This window comes from Hemitrygon akajei, chromosome 12, assembly GCF_048418815.1.
Source record: "Hemitrygon akajei chromosome 12, sHemAka1.3, whole genome shotgun sequence".
Classification (NCBI taxonomy): Eukaryota; Metazoa; Chordata; class Chondrichthyes; order Myliobatiformes; family Dasyatidae; genus Hemitrygon; species Hemitrygon akajei.
The window spans coordinates 93,599,950-93,624,499 of record NC_133135.1 but is presented as its reverse complement, the minus strand read 5'-3'; positions in this window follow the sequence as shown (position 1 = coordinate 93,624,499).

Sequence of the window (24,550 nt, the reverse complement as noted above, 5' to 3'; positions counted from 1 at the left end):
TTCAACCTGAATAGTTCTCCATATTCTTTTTTTGTAATTTATTTTTTATTGAAGTTCATCATCAAACAAACATTTCCATAAGATGTATTTCAGACATTGTACATATATATCATATAATCATATATATCACAAATCTCCACAAAGTATATATCTGAGGTATACACTTACAGAAAAGAGTGGAAAGAAAAAACAAGCAAAAGGAAAGAACTATGTACAAGTAGGGAGTGATTTTTTTTTTACAACAGATTCATTGATTTGTGAGAATAAAATAAGGCCTATGAGGCATTATGTAGTTAAAACATTTTCCCAGTATGAATCAAATTGTTCCAGCTTATGGTTAAGAGATGCTGTTATCTTCTCCATTTTGTAAATGTCCATTGTAATTTCCATCCATGTATTTAAAGTTGGGCTCTCCTGTGATAACCATTTCCTAGTAAGAGTCTTTTTTACCAGCCACTAACAGTATATTCATTAAGTTTTTCCATCCAAACTCCCTCCATTTCTATGAACTGGTACACTTCCATTGATATCTCCATATTGTTGTCCATTCTTCCTCAGATATAATTATCCTTCCTTCCTTCTCCCATTTTGTTTTAATGTAGGAAGTCAAATGTGTTTTAAGATTTGACAACCCCTTATACATGCTTGAAATGATTCTACTAACATTATCTGAATTATATGCTTTTCTAAAGAGCTCTATCAAGCATGTATTTGCCTTGGTTACATTTTTAAGCATCTTATTAACATATTGTCACATCTGTAAATACCGATAAAAATCTTGTTTTTCTAAAAAGTGTTTCTCTTTAAGCATTTCAAAACTGAACAGTGTTCCTTATTTAATTATGTTGCAAAGAACTGTTATTCCTTTAGCTGTCCAGTCCTTAAATCTAGCATCCAATTTATTTGGTGTAAAATCAGAGTCACATGCACACCATTTAAGAATTGCAATATCTCCCTCTAGATTATATTGTTTTATAGTATTTTTCCATATTTTAAGAGTCAATTTCACCCATGGGTTATCAATAGTATTGCAGGTTGTTATCAGCCAAAATTGCTTGTATGGGGATGGGAAGTACCCACTCCTCAATGTTTTTCCATTGAGCGTCATATGATGGGTTACACCAATGTATCACAGCTCTCAACTGTGCCGTAAAATAATAATCTCTAAGAGAAGGTATCTTCTTTAATCCCCCCTTTTCCTTTGCTAATTGCAAAGTTTTGAGATGAACTCTAGGCCTTTTACCCTGCCAAATATACCTTGATGGCATATTGTTCCATTCATTGAATTGATTTTGATTAATCTCTATTGGTAGGGTCTGAAAGAGATATAACAGTCTGGGCAGTATATTCATTTTAATAGACTCAATCCTTGAACTGAGACTGAAAAAAGGAATCAGGTTCCATCTTGCCACATCTTCCTCAATTTTTTTATATAAAGGCTGATAATTACATTCTGATAATTTTGCCAAATCTTTTGGCATAATGATGCCCAAATATTTGAAAGACTCTGTGTGCCATGCCCAGGGGTATCGACTTTCAATTTCTCTTGGTGGGCTATAGTAATATGAAAGTAATTGGGTTTTATCTATGTTGATCTTGTATCCTGATAATTGACCATATTGTTCAAAGGATTGCATCAATTTAGGTAAAGAGTATGTTGGTTGCCCTAGATAGATCAAAATGTCATCCACATAACAAGCCAATTTATGCTCTGTCCCTTTAATAGTAATTCCCCTGATATTTTCATTTTGTCTGCTGTATTGAGCTAATGGTTCCAGATATTACGCGAAGATTAGTGGTGATCATGCACAACCCTGTCTCGTGCCCCTTTCTAGGGTAAGACTATTTGATAAGTATCCATTGATTTTAATCCTAGCAGTAGGATTGTCATATAGTGTCTGTATAGTTTTAATACTTGTGTCTTGGAAACCAAATCTATGTAAAACTCTGTAAAGAAAATTCTAATTAACAGAATCAAATGCTTTTTCAGCGTCCACGCTTATCACTATTGCTTTGATTTTATTTTTTTGTATATGATCCATAATGTGAAGTGTCCTTCGTATATTGTCTTGTGTCTGGCATTGTCGTATAAAACTTGCCTGATCATTATGTATCAGTATGGGTAGAAATTCCTCTAATTGTTTGGCCATGATTGAGGTAAATAACCTATAATCTACATTAAAAATGGATATTGGTCTAAATGACCCGCATTCCATTTTATCCTTGCCTTCTTTCGGTACAGCTGAGATTATCACTTCCTTCCAACTGGGTGGCATTTGTGCCTGTTTTAGAGCCCAGTTCAGTGTGGGAAGTAAAACAATTAAACTCTTTTTAAGTTCTTTGTACCACTCTGCCGTATACCCATCTGATCCTGGTGACTTGCTTAATTTAAGCCAACTAATTGCAGCTTTTAATTCAACTTCAGTTATGTCAGCAGTCATCGTTCTATTTTGTTCTTCACTTAAATTGGGTAATTCTAGAGATTTCAAGAAGGTGTCAATTTGGAACTTTGGAATATAGAGTTTTGTAAAACACTTCAAAAGCTTCTTGAATTTCATTTAGCTTATTTTTTATCATTTTCGTTCTTGGGTCCCTAATTCTATGAATTGCATTTTCTGCTATCTTTTTTTTCAGTTTCCACACCAGTATTTTCATAGATTTTGATCCACTTTCATAATGTCTCTGTTTCAGAAACATTAAGTTTTTCTTGATTTGCATAGCCAGATTATTTATTTCATTCCTAATTCTTTTAATTTCCCTTAATGTATCCTATGCCAAATTCAATTTGTGTTTTTTTTTCTCTAGTTCCTTTAGCCTATTTTGTAATTCCTCTGTTTTATTCCTTATTTTTTTCTTATATGAAGATATTGCTATAATTTTCCCTCAAGATCGCCTTCAGAGTATCCCATAAAATGGGAGGTTAAACCTCTCCATTATCATTAAATTCTAAGTAGAGAACAATTTCTTTTTTAATTTGTTCCTTAAAGTAGGGTTCATTGAGTAGACTTGAATTTAGTTTCCAAATAGTATTCTTTGGTTGTAGATCAAAATCAACAGATAAATATATAGGTGCATGGTCACTTACATCTATTGTCCCAATTCCACAGGTGTTTATTTTGTCTTTGTCTTTTCCAAATGATATGAAATAGTCTATTCTTGTATATGCAGAATGGGGAGCAGAATAATGAGTATAATCCCTTCTGTCAGGAAAAAGGTCCCTCCATATATCAATTAAACCAACATCCTCAAAAAGTGTATTAACTTTCTTATGTAAAGATCTTGTTTCATAGGTTTTTTCTATTGGAAGAGTCTAAGTTTGGTTGTAATTGTAAATTTAAGACCCCCCACATATCAGGTGACCTTCTGTTTCTGTTACCATAATATCAGTAATTTTCTGAAAGAAACCAATATCACTTCCCGGGGGGTGCATATATATTCAATAGAGTAACTGAATTGCCGTCTATATTCCCCCTTACCAGAATATATCTGCCCTCTTTATCTCCCATTTCGAATACTTTTTCAAAATTTAGCTTACTTGAGAATAGTAAGAATAGTAACTCCTCTCCTATGTCCTGATTGATATGAAGAGAAAAACAGATTAGTGAAGCCCATTCTCTTTAGTTTTTTTATCCTCATTATCACTTAAATGCGTTTCCTGTAAATATACTACATGGGCTTGTTCTTTTCTCATTTTGGATAAAATTCTCTTATGTTTGATTGGATTTAATAGCCTATTGACAGTAAAAGAAATGATTTTTACCTTTTCCTTAGCCATCTGCATTTATCTGTAGATGACCCTGCGTTGAGCTAGTGGAAATGTCTAGCTGTGGGGGATACCCCTCTTACATGTGACTTGAGGGCCCCCATTGCAGTATTCATAAAAGTCAGTGAACAAATCCATTACACAGAAAAGATTTCTCTGTGTACTCCTCCTATATATACATAGATATATATATGCACACACACATACACACATATATATATACACACACACACACACACACACATATATGCACACATATATATATTCTCATTTTGGTGGGGAAAAAGGAGTAAGTGAGCAAATAAAGAATAACAACTAAGTAATATAAAATCCACATTATAATAAGTATTTCTCGAGATAGGTATATCACCGTGTACTTTTGCTTCCATTTAGCTTCTCAACATTTTTAAAGTTAGCCAAACCTTATGGCTCTTCTGAAGGGGGTGAGGACTGTCTTTGGGAAACTCCCAGTCTCTTCCTGATATATTTCTCTCAGCCTCCTCCCATCTCCTGCCTTCTCGATTCTCGCACTATTTCCCAAGCGGAGCGGGATAATTCCTCAGTCAGGCTTTCCCTCGTTTTGGTCATGCTGATGGGCAACCCTCTGGCCTTCATGTCTGTAGTCGCTTCTTCTACTGTCTGGTACAACTGCATCCCATTATCATAAAACACTCGATGTTTAGCAGGGTATGGAGTTTGAAATTTCTTCGGCAGTTTAACGGGGGCACGACTGCGCAAGCACGTGTAAGTCGGACCATGAGACAGCGGAAGTATTTAAAGAGAACAGTTAGATGGAGCGGGCGACATTGTAGCAGGTGACGGAGTAGAGGGGGACAGAGTAGGAAGGCTTTGTCTTGAGAGGCTTCAGCAAGCAGAGGCTGAGGACGAGCTTCACTCCAAGTGAGGTAAGGCTGGGTAAGTTCCTTCAAAAGGAGAAAGTTTCAAAAGTTTAGGCAACATATTTGGTAGGTCATGGCAGCTGAGATCAGCCCCGTGGTTCGTTCATCCTGTAGCATGTGGGAAATCAGGGATACTTCCAGTGTCCCTGACAACTATGTGTGCAGGAAGTGTGTCCTGCTGCAGCTTCTGGCAGACTGCATTGAGCGTCTGGAGCTGAGATTGGATTCATACTGGAGCATCCGCAATGCTGAGAAAGTCATGAATAGCACATTCAGTGAGTTGGCCACACCACAGGTAAAGGCTACACAGGCGGAAAGGGAAGGGGTGGCCACTAGACAGCGTAGCAGTAGGCAGGAAGTGCAGGAATCCCCTGAGGTCATCTCCCTCCTAAACAGATATACTGTTTTGGATACTGTTGGGGGAGATGTCTCATCAGGGGAGGGCAGCAACAGCCGAGTTCTTGGCACCATGGGTGGCTCTGCGGCACAGGAGGGAAGGAAAAGGAGTGGGAGAGCTATAGTGATAGGGGATTCGATTGTAAAGGGAATAGATAGGCGTTTCTGCGGCCGCAAATGAGACTTCAGGATGGTATGTTGCCTCCCTGGTGCAAGGGTCAAGGATGTCTCTGAGTGGCTGCAGGACATTCTGGGGTGGGAGGGTCAGTGGTCATGGTGCACATAGGTACCAACGATATAGGTAAAAAATGGGATGTGGTCCTACAAGGTGAATTGAGGGAGTTAGGAGATAAACTAAAAAGTAGGACCACAAAGGTAATAATCTCTGGATTACTACCAGTGCCACGTGCTAGTCAGAGTAGAAATAGGAGGATATTTCAGATGAATACGTGGCTTGAAAAATGGTGCAAGGGGGAGGGATTCAAATTTCTGGGGCATTGGAACCAGTTCTGGGGGAGGTGGGACCGGTATAAACAGGACGGTCTGCACCTGGGCTGGACTGGAGTGTGCTGTTCAGGAGGATTTAAACTAATGTGGCAGGGGGATGGGAACAAGTGCAGAGAGACAGAGGGGTGTAAAATGAGGGTAGAAGCAAAAACTAGTAAGGTGAAAAGTAAAAGTGGCAGGCAGGCAAATCCAGGGCAAAAAGCAAAAAGGGCCACTTTTCAACATAATTGTATAAGGGCTAAGAGTGTTGTAAAAACAAGCCTGAAGGCTTTGTGTGTCAATGCGAAGAGCATTCGTAACAAGGTGGATGAATTGAATGTGTAGATAGTTATTAATGAATATGATATAGTTGGGATCACAGAGACATGGATCCAGGGTGACCAAGGATAGGAGCTCAACATCCAGGGATATTCAATATTCAGGAGGGATAGACAGGAAAGAAAAGGAGGTGGGGTAGCATTGCTGGTTAGAGAGGAGATTAACGCAATAGAAAGGAAGGACATTAGCCTGGAGAATGTGGAATCGATATGGGTAGAGCTGCATAACACTAAGGGGTAGAAAACGCTGGTGGGAGTTGTGTACAGGCCACCTAACAGTAGTAGTGAGGTTGGGGATGGCATTAAACAGGAAATTAGAAATGCATGCAATAAAGGAACAGCAGTTATAATGGGTGACTTCAATCTACATATAGATTGGGTGAACCAAATTGGTAAGGGTGCTGAGGAAGAGGATTTCTTGGAATGTATGTGGGATGGTTTTCTGAACCAACATGTCGAGGAACCAACTAGAGAGCAGGTCATTCTAGATTGGGTATTGAGCAATGAGGAAGGGTTAGTTAGCAATCTTGTCGTGCGAGGCCCCTTGGGTAAGAGTGACCATAATATGGTGGAATTCTTCATTAAGGCGGAGAGTGGCATAGTTAATTCAGAAACAAAGGTTCTGAACTTAAAGAAGGGTAACTTTGAAGGTATGAGATGTGAATTAGCTAAGATAGACTGGCAAATGATACTTAAAGGGTTGACAGTGGATATGCAATGGCAAGCATTTAAAGATCACATGGATGAAGTACAACAATTGTTCATCCCAGTTTGGCAAAAGAATAAACCAGGGAAGGTAGTGCACCCGTGGCTGACAAGGGAAATTAGGGATAGTATCAAGTCCAAAGAAGAAACATATAAATTAGCCAGAAAAAGCGGCACACCTGAGGACTGGGAGAAATTCAGAGTCCAGCAGAGGAGGACAAAAGGCTTAATTAGGAAAGGGAAAAAAGATTATGAGAGAAAGCTGGCAGGGAACATAAAAACTGACTGTAAAAGCTTTTATAGATATGTGAAAAGAAAAAGATTGGTCAAGACAAATGTAGGTCCCTTATAGTCAGAAACAGGTGAATTGATCATAGGGAACAAGGACATGGCAGACCAATTGAATAACTACTTTGGTTCTGTCTTCACGAAGGAGGACATAAATAATCTTCCAGAAATAGTAGGGGACCAAGGGTCTAGTGAGATGGAGGAACTGAGGGAAATACATGTTAGTAGGGAAGTGGTGTTAGTAACTTGAAGGGATTAAAGGTAGATAAATCCCCAGGGCCAGATGGTCTGCATCCCAGAGTGCTTAAGGAAGTAGCCCAAGAAATAGTGGATGCATTAGTGATAATTTTTCAAAACTCCTTAGATTCTGGATTAGTTCCTGAGGATTGGAGGGTGGCTAATGTAACCCCACTTTTTAAAAAAGGAGGAAGAGAACAACTAGGGAATTATAGACTGGTTAGTCTGACATCGGTGGTGGGGAAAATGCTAGAGTCGGTTATCAAAAATGGGATAACAGCACATTTAGAAAGCAGTGAAATCATCGGACAAAGTCAGCATGGATTTGTGAAAGGAAAATCATGTCTGACGAATCTTATAGAATTTTTTGAAGATGTAACTAGTAGAGTGGATAGGGGAGAGTCAGTGGATGTGGTATATTTAGATTTTCAAAAGGCTTTTGACAAGGTCCCACACAGGAGATTAGTGTGCAAACTTAAAGCACATGGTATTGGGGGTATGGTATTGATGTGGATAGGGAATTTGTTGGCAGACAGGAAGCAAAGAGACCTTTGCAAATGGGACCTTTTCAGAATGACAGACAGTAACTTGTGGGGTACCGCAAGGCTCAGTGCTGGGACCCCAGTTGTTTACAATATATATTAATGATTTAGATGAGGGAATTAAAAGCAGCATCTCCAAGTTTGCGGATGACATGAAGCTGGGCAGCGGTGTTAGTTGTGAGGAGGATGCTAAGAGGATGCAGGGTGACTTGGATAAGTTAGGTAAGTGGGCAAATTCAAGGCAGATGCAATTTAATGTGGATAAATGTGAGGTTATCCACTTTGGTTGCAAGAACAGGAAAACAGATTATTATCTGAATGGTGGCCAATTAGGAAAAGGGGAGGTGCAACGAGACCTGGGTGTCATTGTACACCAGTCATTGAAGGTGGGCATGCAGGTACAGCAGGCGGTGAAAAAGGCAAATGGTATGTTGGCATTCATAGCAAAAGGATTTGAGTACAGGAGCAGGGAGGTTCTACTGCAGTTGTACAAGGCCTTGGTGAGACCACACCTAGAGTATTGTGTGCAATTTTGGTCCCCTAATCTGAGGAAAGACATTCTTTCCATAGAGGGAGTACAAAGAAGGTTCACCAGATTGATTCCTGGGATGGCAGGACTTTCATATGAAGAAAGACTGGATCGACTAGGCTTAAACTCACTGTGCCCACTATTCCCACTGTTACATACCCCGTGGGAATCTTATGACTGTCTTATGACCATGATGTAATTGAGTTTCTGGTGAGCATGATGTAATAGTATTGTGATGGTGCGGGTGATGTAATTTCCTGCCAGTGTGAGGTCACATGATGTAATTTTCTCACCAGTGGGAGGTCATGTGATGGCCTCTTCCAGCAAGTATAGAACGGGAAGGCCTTGCTGTGATGCAGGTTAGTTCATGGTTTAATTCGTCAGTTACTCCATTATGCTGCGTATTCGTCTTATGAAGCAGTTTTGTTTAAAGTGGAGTTTTTACCGTTCCAACATGCTTCAAGGCCGCGACCATCGTCCTCATGCCGAAGAAGTCTTCAGTGTCCTGCCTAAATGACTACCATCCCATTGCACTCACATCTATCATCATGAAGTGTTTCAAGAGGCTCGTCATGAGGCATATCAAGGCCCTGCTGCCCACCTCACTGGACCCCCCGCAGTTTGCGTACAGTCCCAATCGCTCAACAAATGATGCCATTGCCATCACCCTCCACCTGGACAAAAAAGACATACGTTCGGATGCTGTTCATAGACTTAAGTTCAGCATTCAACACAATCATCCCTCAGAAACTGATTGGAAAGCTGAGCCTACTGGGCCTGAACACCTCCCTCTGCAACCGGATCCTAGACTTGTTGACTTGGAGACCTCAGTAAGTCCGGATCGGGAGCAGCATCTCCAACACCATCACACTGAGCACGGGGGCCCCCCAGGGCTGTGTGCTCAGTCCACTGCTGTTCACTCTGCTGACCCACGACTGTGCTGCAACACACAGCTCGAACCATATCATCAAGTTCGCCAATGACAGGACCGTGGTGGGTCTCATCAGAAAGAGTGATGAGTCAGCCTACAGAAAGGAGGTGCAGCTGCTAACGACCAACAACCTGTCTCTGAATGTGAACAAAAGAGATGGTTGTAGACTTCAGGTGACCATGGAGCGACCACTCCCCGCTGAACATTGACGGCTCCTTGGTAGAGATCGTTAAGAGCACCAAATTTCCTGGTGTTCACCTGGCGGAGAATCTCACCTGGTCCCTCAACACCAACTCCATAGCAAAGAAAGCCCAGCAGCATCTCTACTTTCTGTGAATGCTGAGGAAAGTCCATCTCCAACCCCCCCCATCCTCATCATATTCTACAGGGGATGTATTGAGAGAATCCTGAGCAGCTGCATCACTGCCTGTTTTGGAAATTTCACCATCTTGGATCGCAAGACCCTGCAGCGGATAGTGAGGTCAGCTGAGAAGATCATCGGGATTTCTCTTCCCACCATCATGGACAAATCACTACACACTGCATCCACAAAGCAAACAGCATTATGAAGGACCCCATGCACCCCTCATACAATCTCTTCTTCCTCCTGCCATCTGGGAAAAGGCACCAAAGTATTCAGGCTCTCACGACCAGACTATGTAACAGTTTCTTCCCCCAAGCTATCAGACTCCTCAATACCCAGAGCCTGGACTGACACCTTGCCCTATTGTCCTGTTTATTATTTATTGTGATGCCTGCACTGTTTTTGTGCACTTTACGCAGTCCTGTGTAGGTCTGTAGTCTAGTGTAGCTTTCTCTGTGTTGCTTTTTTACGTAGTTCAGTCTAGTTTTTGTAGTGTGTCATGTAACACATGTGTCCTGAAAAACATTGTCTCATTTTTACTCTGTACCAGCAGTTATGGTCGAAATGACAATAAAAGTGACTTGACTTGACTTGACTTGACATTTTTTAGTCAAGGTTTTCCCTTAAGGAAACAATTATAACTTTGGCCTTTTTTTTCATGTGCCTCCAAGTACCGAAACCTCAACTTTAATAATGGACTCCAACCACTGAAGTCAGACTAACTGGCCTATAATTTCCTGTCTTCTTTCTCCTGCCCTAATTAAAGAGTGGGGTGACATTTGCGATTTTCTAGCCTTCTGAAACCATTTCTGCCTCAAGTGATTCTTTAAAGATCACTAATGTCTCCACAATCTTTTCAGTTACCTCTTTCAGAACCATGGGTCCATCTTGTCCAGGTGACTTCTCTACCTTCAGACCTTTCAGCTTCCTAAGCACGTTTTCCTTCATAACAGTGAAAGCGGTCACCAGGTGAATACAATGCTAGATACTCTTTTGCTCCCATTATCTGGGGATTTGTGCATTCTGATCCACTGGGCTTGCTTTAGTTTGAACCTGTTGAATTGGAAGTCATTTCAGTAGATTACTGAAGCAGAGGAATGGGGAACAGGCTATACCTGTACCAAGTACAGCAACAATGAAATATATTGCACCTGATCACCTGATTTTCCCAGTTATTGACAAAGAGCACCATTTTTTGTTTTACCTTCCCAATCTGTTCCAGGCAATTTTTTGTTATGTGCCTCAGCCTCTCCCAGTACCTTCAGATAGTCAGTTCTGACGGTAAAGGGGACATTGGATCGGCTGGGCCAGTTACCGAAGAGCATGGTTTGTTCTTCCTGTAGTTGACTCTGGCCCCGAATGCCTTCTCGAATTAGTGGCAGATGCTGCTCAACCTGCGAACTGACTGTGGATCCAAGCAGTAGATGGCAACATTGTTCTTGCATAGGGAGATTCTGACCTATGTGCCTCCATTGCCTGGCAACATCACCCCTTCTGCTCTTGTCCTTCCTAATGGATTAGCAAAGGGTTCTTTGTAGCACACATACAAGACTGGGGAGAGTGGACAACCCTGCCTGACTCCTGACTTGATGGGAAAGCAATCTGACAGCTACCCTTTAATTTGAACTGCACCAGAGATATCAGTGTGGAAGAGCTGGATCCAATTTCTGATTCACTTCCCAAGATCCTTTTTAGAGAGCATGCCCATATTCTAAAAGCCTTCTTCTGGTCTAAACATACACACCTTTGGCCTGCACACAGGTGATAGTATCCCTGACTTGCATATGACTGTCTGAGATTTTCTAGCCTGGAACAGTACAAGTTTGGTCTGTGTGGATCACTTGTCCAAGAACAGACCATTGATGGTCTTGGACAGGATCTTATTCTTGACATTCAAGAGTGAAATGGGTTTCAAAGTCCCAGTGTTCTCTCTCTCCTCTTCTGCTTATTGATGCAAGTAATGATGCTTTTCCTCCTGGAGTCCGACATGCTACCAGCACAGCATCCAGTCCCACAGAGCTGAGTACATCTCTGCTGGCAAGCGGTTGTCTCCAGGAGTTTTATTTGTGCCAAGGGAATGGATGGAGTCAGTCAGCTCTTCAGAGGCTGATCCAGACTCTCCCACTTGCTGTTCTCTAACATCTCCATGATAGAAAATGGGAAATTCTGGGAAGTTGTGCTTTCAGTAGTCTTTCTCTCACACAGATATGAATATCCACAATATGTCTGCCTGTAAGGATGCTACTGAGCTGTCATCTTCCTCAAGGCTGTGGGTCACAGAGCTTCCCTTCTGAATGTTTTGGATGAAGAGGCATGAGCATGTCTTATCCTTTTCCATAGTGCAGACCCTGAACCTGAAGATGACCTTGGAGGATTCAAAGGCAAAGAGTGCAGCTTTCTGGCTTGCCATCTCTCAGAATTCTCTAACACCTAGCCCCTAGATGACAGGAGAAGTTTCTGCAAGTCTATATGAAGTTGGCACAATTACCTCTGACTTACAGAACAATTTTGAGGATGAGGAATCTCTTGGTTGCTTCCTACCAATAAATCAGAGATTCAAAGAGGAGCCCTTTGGTTCTCTAACTTGTGTAATCTCTCTTTATTTCCTCCATGTTCTCTTGGATCAACAATTCAACATTCAACCCCCGTGTCCCCCTGCCTGCCTTCTGGTCTTCCTGGAGGTGACAAGAGGCACGAAGGAGGCAGTGGTCAGAGCAGAACATTGATATGACATAAGTGAAGCTTACTGTCACTGTCTTCAACAGGAAAAGGAAGCCTATCTGGGACTGTACTGAGCCATCCAACCTCAACCAGTTGTGCTCCATCTGCAGGGGTGCTGAAGGCATCACACAGCCATGCATCTTTAACCATTTTTGTTGGCAATTTGGAACTGCTGTTCAGGTCCTGTCAGCACTGTCTGTTTGTCTGTTTGTCCAGATGAATCAATGATGCAGTTGATGTCTTAGTCAGAACAACTTGTAGGGATGTCACCAGCAATAGTGGAAGCTGCTGGAAGATGCCCCTTGCACTATGAGTACACATTGACTCACTTACGGCATTTTAAATTTGCCACAAGACACTGACCCCCGACCACCAACTCTTTCACTTCAGTGACTGAGAAGTTGCCTCCCTGCAGCAGAATCCCCAGGCTGAATGCTCTACAATCATTTCCTCCACCACACCTTAATAATACAGACAACTGCTGGGGCCCCATTGTGACCACCTCTGAGACTTTGGTAGGTGTGAGGGCCCATACTTCTGTAGGAAAATCAGATCTTGTACTTCCGAGGCACCATCAAGAAGAAGACTGATGTGAGCAGCTCTCATGAATACCATCATATATTGCCATTTCAACTTGCTACAGCTGAGAATCATTTGGAATTTTGCATTTACCACTTTTATGAACTGTGTTTGCATTTATTGCTTTAAGAACTGTGTTTGCATTTATTGTTTTAAGACTGTGTTTGCATTTATCGCTTTAAGAACTGTTCAAGTTGCCATATAGCAGTTAAATTCTGGTTAAGTTAGTCATTTGTTTACTTTCCATTTGTTGCTGAGCTGAGTTTAAATAAATGTTTCTTTTGTTTATAAAAAACCTGTCTTGATTCTATATTCATTGTTGCCGTATCATGACAATTCGGGGCTTGTCCAGGATCTGTTCCATTTTTGTGCTTAAATGCTTGCTTACTTATCAGTCTGTTTTGGAAAAGGGAAATACCCAATTCTTTTGTTTGATTGGTTTGTGACTGGTATTCGGCAACAATGAATATTAACGACTTTCTGGCATCGCCAAACCCGGAGTTATTAGCAAGGGTGAAAAAGAGTGATGTAACTGAGATTGCCAGCAGGTTGGATCCTAAAGGTATTTCGAATGCTGCAACAAAATGTGTAATTCAGAGGAAACTCACAGAACACTATATAGATTCGGGTGTTTTTGATGAAACAATGTTAGATAGATTCCCTGTAAGTAAAGCAGTGATCCAGTTGCACCTGGAACAGGTAGAATAAGAAAAGCTTAGAATAGAAGCTGAAAATAAAAAGAAACAATTGGAAGCTAACTTGGAACTAAGTCAGTTAGAAGCAGAAAATAAGCAGAGGGAATTTGAACTAGTGATGGCAAAATCAGTCCGAGAATCAGTCCTCTGGTTCTAGAAAAACATTTGTTGTTAGTCAGGAAATTAAATTGGTTCCTCCATTTAGTGAAACAGAAGTAGAGAAATATTTCCAACATTTTGAAACTGTTGCACTGATTTCAGAGTGGCTGAAAGAGAAATGGCTGGTGATGTTGCAAAGTGTAATAAAAGGTAAAGCACAACAAGTTTATACAGCTCTAACTGCTGAGCAAGCACTTGATTATGATATTGTGAAGCAGCATATATTAAAACCATATGAACTGGTTCTGGAAGCATATAGAGAAAGATTCAGAAATTTGAAGAAATCCATGGAAAAAACTTATGTGGAATTTGCCTACGATAAAGCTGTGTGTTTTGAGAAATGGGTTTCCTCTAAAAATGTGAATGGGGACTAGAATAAATTGAAAGAGTTGATTTTAATGGAGGAATTTAAAAGGAGCATCCCTGTTGAAGTAAGAACATAGAAACATAGAAAATAGGTGCAGGAGTAGGCCATACGGCCCTTCGAGCCTGCACCGCCATTCAGTATGATCATGGCTGATCATCCAACTCAGAACCCTGTACCTGCTTTCTCTCCATACCCCCTGATCCCTTTAGCCACAAGGGCCATATCTAACTTCCTCTTAAATATAGCCAATGAACCAGCCTCAACTGTTTCCTGTGGCAGAGAATTCCACAGATTCACCACTCTCTGTGTGAAGAAGTTTTTCCTCATCTCGGTCCTAAAAGGCTTAAATGAGAGGGACACTGCTACATTGCAGGACTCTGCTTAATTAGCTGATGAGTATGCTTTAATCCACAAGAATAAATTTCCTCAGAGCAGAACTTTTAAAAGGAAAAATAGCACAGCGAGTCAAGGTAAACCAAAAATTAAACCAGAAGTTAGTGAGAATGGTAAGGATGAAGGAAAACCTGTGAAGGAAAGACAGTTTGGTCCCATTTGTAATTATTGTAAGAAGAAGAAGAAGAAGAAGAAGAAGAAGAAGAAGAAGAAGAAGAAGAAGAAGAAGAAGAAGAAGAAGAAGAAGGAGGAGAAGGAAGCAGTCCTAGATGCTTGTGTGCATATTGAGAAACCTGTAAATCCACAGGGTTCAATAAACACACATGAAGCTTTGCCAGAGTCTGACAAAATTAAGAGGGGATATGATCATTTTATAACTGAAGGATTTGTATCCTTGAAAGAGGGATCCACTCAGATGCCAATAAAAATCTTTAGAGATACTGGAGCTTCTCAATCACTGAGGTTAGACAGAGTGTTAAAGTTTAATGATGAATCTGACACTGGTGAGGTAAACTATATACGAGGTGTTGGGAGTGCCCTTATGCCTGTACATTTGCATAGAGTAAATTTAAGGTCAGGGTTAGTTACAGGACTTGTTAAAGTAGGACTACAACCTAGCTTACCCATAAATGATGTTTCTCTATTGTTAGGCAATGACTTGGCAGATACACAAGTTTTTCATGAAGTGCATTTGACAATAAAGTCAGAGGAACCACGGATGGATTCTAACTCAGATTCCTCCTGTGTTGTAACTCGAGCCATGGCTAAAAAGCTTGATGCGCAGGATGAGGTTGTTACCCATGACTGTTTAACTCAGGATTTGAATTTTGAGGATGTGTCAGAAACTTTCTTACCTTCATTGTTTGAACAAGATTCTTGGAGTAAGTCCTGAAGATTTGTCTCTGTCTCAGAAGGAAATGATAGCAGAGCAGAGTAGAGACCCTGAGATTATCAAATTAAAAGAACAAGCTCTTCCTGATGGTGAAATTGATAAGGTGCCAGTAGGATATTATTTTAAGAAGGAGTGTTGATGAGGAAGTGGAGATCACCTACAATTCCTGTAAGTGATGAATGGAAGGTTGTTCACCAGGTAGTTGTTCCTAAAGTTTATTGAAATGAGGTTTTAACTTTAGCTCATAGTGTGCCCTTGGGAGCACATCAAGGGGTGAAGATAAATGTGGACAAGGTTTTTAAACATTTTTACTGGCCTGGTTTGAGAAAAGATGTGGTGATGTTTTGCAGAATGTGTCATACTTGGCAAATTGTGGGTAAACCTAATCAAGTTACTCCAGTAGCCCCACTGCAACCTATTCCCGCATTCGGTGAACCATTTGCCAAAATTATTATAGATTGTGTAGGCCCATTACTAAAAACAAAAACTGGCCATCAATACTTGTTGACTATCATGTGCACTGTCTTTAGGCAGAGATTCCCTCTTGGGAATATAACAACTAGAAATGTAATAAAGGCTCTCATAAAATTCTTCACTTATTTTGGGTTGCCTAAGAAAATACAATCTGATCAAGGTAGTAATTTTATGTCTGCATTGTTTCAACAGATAGTTTATAAACTGGGAGCTAAGCAGATTACCTCATCTGCATACAATCCAGAATCGCAAGGAGCCTTGGAGAGGTTTTATTCTATACTCAAGACTATGATTAGGATGTATTGTGTGGAAAATGAAAATGATTGGAATGAGGGCATACACTTACTTCTATTTGCAGTACATGAGTCAGTACATGAATCATTAGGTTTTAGTCCATTTGAACTTGTATTTGGGCATAGAGTTAGAGGACCTTTGGCCTTATTAAAAGAACAATGGATTTTAAAGAGGTACACACTAATTGGCTGGATTATGTTTTAAAATTTAAGGATAGATTACATAAAGCTTGTAGCTTAGCCAGGGAAAATTTAAAATCGGCTCAGGGGAAAATGAAAACCAGGTATGATAGAGAAGCTAGGATGAGGTCATTTAAGCCTGGAGATAAGGTGTTGGTTCTTTTCCCAGTGCAAACAAATCCTTTACAAGCTAAATTTCATGGTCCTTATGAAATTATGTCTAAAGTTAATGATGTGGATTATGTGATAAAAATTCCAGATCGAAGAAGGCCAACACAACTTTGCTATAAAAATATGATAAAACCATATTATGAGAAACAGTCTGCTACTATGATTGTTGTGGTCAATAATAAATAGTCTGATCTCACTAGGAACATAAAGGATGATTCATCTGAAACTCATTCTAAACCCAACATTGTTTCTGCCAGATTACTAAACTCAACCATTCTGGAAAATATTGATGAGAAATAAGCTCATTTGCAGCCAGAGCAGAAGCAGCAGATGAAGAAATTAATTTTTAAATATAAGGATTTATTTGCAGACATTCCTAAAAGAACCACAGCAGCTTCACATGATGTAGATGTTAGAGATGCTTATCTTGATGATTTAGTTACAGGAAATGATACTTGGAAGCATATGTTACTGCAATGGAGAAACTATTTGAAAGGTTTTCATAAGCTAACTTAACTATTAACTTAGCTAAAAGTGAATTTGGTCATGCCACTGTGACTTACCTTAGTTATGTTGTAGATCTGGGTTTGGTTAAGGAAAATGGTTAAGGAAAAAAATCAAACTCCAATTTAGCAACAAAAGTCTGATGTTACAGGAGTAAAATATTTTGATAACTCATATTAAAGGCAAAGGAATTGGAATTGCTGACTGTTTATCTAGCTGTTAAATGTATGATGTAATTTTTTATGGAGTGATATTTTAACATATGTAACACTCCTACTGTATGGTAATTTGTAAGGTGCTGTATAATAATACTATGTATATTGTGTGTGTTGTAAATTTTATACATTTGTATTTTTTTGTAAATAGTTAATTGTTAAAAGTTTGCTCTTGACAGATCAAATTTTTTTTGGAGGGAGGTGTTACATACCCCATGGGTATCTTGTGTCTGTCTCATGACCATGATGTAATTGAGTATCTGGTGAGCATGATAGAATGGTCTTGTGATGATGCAGGTGATGTAATTTCCCACCAGTGTGAGGTCACATGATGTAATTTTCCCACCAGTGGGAGGTCATGTGAGGCCTCTTCCAGCAGGTATAAAATGGGAAAGTCTTGCTGTGATGCAGGTTAGTTCGTGGTATAATTCATCAGTGACTCTGTTATGCTGCATATTTGTCTCATGATCCAGATTTGTTTTAAAGTGGAGTTTTAATTTTTGTCTTAAGTCTCAAAGGCTATTGCCGGCAGTTTCACCACAATGCTGCCAGTTTTGGTTCCTACCTTTGCAGTCCAGTCAGAGAGTGAAGAATTTACCGAAGTATGGAAAACCCGAAGGATTGAGAAAAGTTGATGTCATCAGCGGTTTACTACAAGATTTTCCTTATTGAATTCTCATTCAAGGAATTAGTAACTTGCATCCCAGATAATCCCTGTCTTGTGTAAGTGCAGAAAGGGTTGGGGCAGCGTTATTCATTAAGGAAGGTCAGTTCTTTAAGCCATTTTTATTTCTTTCATCATAAGTCCTTTGGGCAGGGCATATTTTGGCTGGCATCAGCAGTAATGTCACGTCATCGAGGAATTTGTTACTTCAGGAAAGTCTCTCCTAATTGACTGCGTAAATCATTTGGACTTTTGCATTTACCACTTTCAAGAACTGTGTTCGCATTTATTGCTTTATGACTGTGTTTGCATTTACTGCTTTAAGAACAGTTCGTGTTGCTATATAGCAGTTAACTTCCAGTTAAGTTAGTCGTTTGTTTACTTTCCATTTGTTGTTGAGCTGAGTTTAAATAAATGTTTCTTTTGTTTATAAAAATCCTGTCTCAATTCATTGTTGCCATATCATAACACCACAATACCTTGAAATTCACTGGGAACACTATCCCCAAACTTCCCTGAAACTCACTGTGACCACTATTTCCTCACTACGCTGAATCTCACTGACACTATACTGACACTACACAGCAATTCACTGGGATCACTATTTCCAAACTACCTTGAAACACATCGGGACCTCTTTCCCCACACTAACATGAAGCTCACTGTGAACACTATCCCCATACTACCCTAAAACTCACTGTCACCACTATCGCCACACTATCCTCAAACTGACTATATGACCACGATTTCTTCATGACCCTGAAGCTCACTGGGACCACTATCCCCACACTATCCTGATACTGACTGTCACCACTATCCCCACACAACCCTGAAACTCACAGTGTCTACTATTCTCTCAATATCCTGAAATTCACTGGGACCACTACCTCCACACAAACTTTAAACTCAATGGAACCACTATCCCAACATTTCCCTGAAACTCAGTGTGACCACTATTTCTTCACTACCATGAAACTTACTGTGATCACTCTTCCCACACTACCCTGAAACTCACTTTGACCACTATCCCCACACTACCCTGAATCACACAGTGACCTCTATCACACTGCACTGAATTTCACTGACCACTATCCCAACATTTCCTGAAATTCACTGTGACCACTATCGCCACACTATCCATAAACAGACTGTATGACCACTATCACCTCACGACCTGAAACTGATTTTGACCACTATCCTCACACTATCTTGAAACACATTGGGACCACTATCCCCACACAATCCTGACACGCACTGTGACCACAATTGCCACACTACTCTGAAACTCACTGGGACCGCTGTTAACACACTACCCTGAAACTCACTGTGACCTCATCCCCACCTTACCCTGAATGTCAATGTGACAACTCTCCTCACATTACTCTGAAACTCACTGGGACCACTTCCCCACACTACCCTGAAACTCACTGAGACCACTGTCCCCACACTACCCTGAAACTCACTGCGACCTCATCCCCACCCTATCCTGAATGTCAATGTGACAACTCTCCCCATATTACTCAGAAACATACTGGGACTACTATCCCCACACTGCCCTAAAGCTCACTGTGACCATTTCCAGAAACTCACTGTGACCACTTCCCCACACTACCCTGAAACTCACTGGGACCACTATTGCCACACTTCCCTGATAGTCAATGGGACCACGGTCCCCTCGCTACCATGAAACAGACTGGATCCACCATCTTCACACGATCTTGGAAGTCACTGTGACCACTATTCCCACACTATCCTGAAACTCAGTGTGAGCACTGTCCACATACTACCCTGAAACGCATCAGGATCACTATCCCCAGACTACCCTGAAATTTCCAGGGACCACTATCCCCTCAGAAACCTAAAACTCACTGTGACAATATTCCCTCACTACCCTGAAACTCACTGTGAACACTCTTCCCACCCTACCCTGAAACTCACTGGGAAAACTATCCCCAAACTTCTCTGAAACTCACTGTGACCACGATTCCCTCACTATGCCGAAACTCACTGAGACCACAATACCCACACTACACTGAAACTCACTGGGATCACAATTCCCACACTGCCTTGAAACACATCGGGACCTTGCTCCCCATATGCCATGAAGATCACTGTGAACACTATACCTATACTACCCTGAAACTCACAGTGACTACTATTGCCACACTATCCTTAAACAGACTGTATGACCACTATTACCTCACGACCCTGAATTCACTGGGACCACTATCCCCACACTATCCTGATACTGACTGTGACCACTATCCCCACAAAACCCGGAAACTCACTGGGAACACTATTCCCACACTTCCCTGATAGTCAATGGGACCACTCTTCCCACCTTACCCACCCTTTGATTCGGAACAAGAAGGCAGCAGGAGAGCACCTAAAGATTTCCAGCAGGAAGACATTTTGAGTTCTCGGGGGAAGAGAGAGGCCAGACTGCACAGGCGCGTGACATCAGCCAGTTGAGCGTGAACAGTTTAAAAAGAAGGCAGCCATCTGCAGCATTATGCCATATGCCATATGCAGAAGACAGAGTTGGGAGCGGGCAGTGGAGTGAGAGGCAGCAGAGTGAAAGGGCTTTGGCTCCACGGACTTTGGCAGTAACAGGACGAGGTGAGGCAGTTGTTGATTATTAAAGGAGGTAGTATGTGTGTGAGGCCAGTTTTCTGTGGTCGGTGTCAGATGTGGGAGGTCCTGAAGTCTCCCGGCATCCCAGACGGTCACATCAGCACCCGGTGCATCGAGATGCAACTCCTAAGGGACTGTGTTAGGGAACTGGAGTTGCAGCTCGATGACCTTCGTCTGGTCAGGGAGAGTGAGGAGGAGATAGAGAGGAGTTACAGACAGATGGTCACTCTGGGGCCACTGGGGACAGAGAAATGGGTCACAGTCAGGGGAGGGAAGGAGAAGAGTCAGGTACTAGAGAGTACCCCTGTGGCTGTACCCCTTGACAATAAGTACTCCTGTTTGAGTACTGTTGGGGGAGGGACAGCCTACCTGGGGAAGCGACAGTGGCCGTACCTCTGGCATAGAGTTTGGCCCTGTGGCTCAGAAGGGTAGGGAAAGGAAGAGTAGCGATAGGGGACTCTATAGTCATGGGGATCAGACAGGTGATTCTGTGGATGCAGGAAAGAAACTCGGATGGTAGTTTGCCTTCCAGGTGCCAGGTCTGGGATATTTCTGATCGCGTCCAAGATATGCTGCGGTGGGAGGGAGAACAGCCAGAGGTCGTGGTACATATTGGTACCAATGACATAGGTAGGAAAAGGGAAGAGGTCCCGAAAGAAGACTACAGAGAGTTAGGAAGGAAGTTGAAAAGCAGGACCTCAAGGTAGTAATCTCGGGATTACTGCCTGTGCCACGCGACAGTGAGAATAGGAATAGAATGAGGTGGAGGATAAATGCGTGGCTGAGGGAATGGAGCAGGTGGCAGGGATTCAGATTTCTGGATCATTGGGACCTCTTTTGGGGCGGGTGTGACCTGTACAAAAAGGACGGGGTGCACTTGAATCCCGGGGGACAATATGCTGGCGGGAAGGTTTGATAGAACTGTTGGGGAGGGTTTAAACTAGTTTGGCAGGGGGGTGGCAATCAGAATGTGAGTGCAGGGATTAAGGTAGAAGCATGATGCTAAGAGTTCTAAGTTGATGAGGAATGACAGGCAGGGGACAGAACATAATTGTAGCCAGTTAAAGGGGTTGAAATGTGTCTATTTCAATGCTAAGAGTATTAGAAACAAGGAGGATGAACTTAGAGCATGGATTAGTTCGTGGAACTATGACGTTGTGGCTGTTACTGAAACTTGTTTGGAGGAAGGGCAGGATTAGATGATGCAGGTCCCTGGGTTCAGGTGTTTTAAAAGGAACAGGATGTGAGGTAGAAAAGTGGGGGGAGTGGCATTGCTGTTCAGAGATAGTATCACGGCTATAGAAAGGGAGGACACTGCAGAAGGAGTGTCCACGGAGTCAGTCTGGGTGGAAGTCAGAAATAGGAAGGGATCAATCACTGTGCTGGGGAGTAGTCTTTAGGCCCCCAAATAGCCCTCGGGACACCGAGGAGCGGATAAGCAGGCAGATTTTAGAATGGTGCAGGAAATACAGGATAGTAGTTATGGGTGATTTCAACTTCCTTCATATTGACTGGCACCTCCTGAGTGCAAGGGGGATAGATGGGGATGAATTTGTCAGGTGTGTTCAAGAAGGATTCCTGACACAGTATGTGGACCGGCCAACTAGAGGAGAGGCTATACTGGATCTAGTTCTGGGTACTGAACCTGGTCAAGTGACAGACCTCTTGCTGGGGGAGCATTTTGGTGAGTGACCACAACTCCCTTCACTTCAGCACAGCAATGGAAAGGGATAAAATCAGACGAAATGGTAAATTGCTTAACTGGGGAAAGGCTAACTTTAAAGGGATGAGGCAGGAACTAGTGAGAGTAAATTGGAAACAGATGTTCAAAGGGGAAATGTGGGAGATGTTTAGGGACCACTTGAGCTGGGTTCAGGATAGGTTTGTCCCACTGAGGCAAGGAAAAAATGGTAGGAAAAGGGAACCGTGGCTGACGAAACATGTGAGACAACTTGTCAAGAGGAAAACGGAAGCATACGTTAGATATAAGAAGCAGAAAGTAGGAGGGGCTTATGAGAAATATAGGGTAGCCAGGAAGGAAATAAAGAAAGGACTTAGGAGAGCTTGAAGCGAGCATGAGAAGGGCTTGGCATGCAGGATTAAGGCGAACCCCAAGGCATTCTATGCGTATGTGAAGAATAGGAGGATGACGACAACGAAGGTGGGACCGCTAAAGGATAAAGAGGACAACATGTGCCTGGAGGCAGAGGAGGTTGGGGAGGTCCTAAATGAATACTTTGCTTCAATATTCACAAGTGAAAAGGATCTTGATCAGGATGAGGTCAAAGTAGAGCGGACCTGTGTGCTGGACAATGTGGAGATTAAGGAAGAAGAACTGCTGGATCTTCTTAAAAACATTAAGATTGATAAATCCCCAGGGCCGAATATGATACACCCCAGGTTGTTGTGAGAATTGAGAGAAGAGATCGCAGGAGCATTAGCTATGATCTTTGAATCCTCTTTGGCTGCAGGGGAAATGCCGGAGGACTGGAGAATGGCAAATATAGTTCCCTTGTTTAAAAAAGGTAATAGGGAGAAACCTGGGAACTATAGACTGGTGAGTCTTACGTCAGTGGTATGCAAGCTACTAGAAACCTCAAGGTCGGTGCACAGGTTGATAGGGTGGTTAAGAAGGCCTCTGGGATGCTAGGCTACATTAACAGGGGGATTGAGTTCAAGAGTAGAGAGGTCATGTTGCAACTCTACAAATCTCTGGTGAGACGACACTTTTTGTGTTCATTCTGGTCACCTCATTATAGGAGGGATGTGGAAGCTATGGAGAGGGTGCAGAGGAGATTTACTAGGATGTTGCCTGGTTTGGAGAACAAGTCATATGAAGCAAGGTTAGCAGAGCTGGGACTTCCCACACTATCCTGAAGCTCACTGCAACCTCTATTCCCTCACTACCCAGAAACTCACTATAACCACTGTTCCAATACTACCTTCAAAGTACGTGACCACTATTCACACCGTACCCTGAAACTCACTAGGACCACTGACCCAGACTACTCTGAAAGGCATCAGGATCACTCTCCCGAGACTACCATAAGCTTAATGCGACCACTATCCTCTCAGATTTCTCAAACTCATGGTGACCACTATTCCCTCACTACGCTGAAACTCACTGGGCCCACTATCCCCACACTACCCTGAAAATTACTGGGAACACTATAGCAACATTTCCCTGAAACTTGCTGTGACCACTATTCCTTCACTACCTTGAAACTGACTGTGACCACTCTTCCCACACTACCCTGATACTTAATTTGACCATACTGAACTGAAATTCACTGTGACCACTATTCCCAGTCTACCCTGAAGCAGACTGAGACCGCTAACCCCACACAACCCTGAAACTCACTGTGACCATTATCCCAACATTACCCTGAAATTCACTGCAACCTCTATTCCCTCAATACCCTGAAACTCACTGTAACCATTATTCCAATGCTACTCTCAAATTTACTGTGACTACTATTCACACACAACCCTGAAACTCACTATGACCACTGTTCCTAGACTACCCAGAAATGCATCAGGAATGCTATCCCCAGACCACCCAAGGACTTACTGCGACCTCTATGCCATCAGAACCCTCAAACTCACGGTGACCACTATTCCCTCACTATGCTGAAACATAGTGTGCCCACTATTCACACACTACCCTGAAACTCACTGGGATCACTATCGCCACACTGCCCTGAAACTCACTGTGACTACTATTCGCTAACTACACTGAAACTCACTGTAACCACTATCCTCCACTACCCTGAATCTCACCGGGACCACTGATACACACTACTCTGAAACTAACTGTTACCACTAATCCCACCCTACCCTGAAACTTACTGTGACCACTATTCCCTCACTGCGCTGAAACATAGTGTGCCCACTATTCACACACTACCCTGAAAATCACTGTAACCACTATCCCCCACTATCCTGAATCTCAAAGGGACAACTGACCCACACTACTCTGAAACTCATTCTGACCACTGTTCCCTCACTACCCTGAAACTTACTGGGACCACCATTCCCAAACGTCCCTGAAACTCACTGTGACCACTATTCCCTCACTACCCTTAAACTCACTGTGCCCAATATTCCACACTACCCTGAAATTCTCCGGGA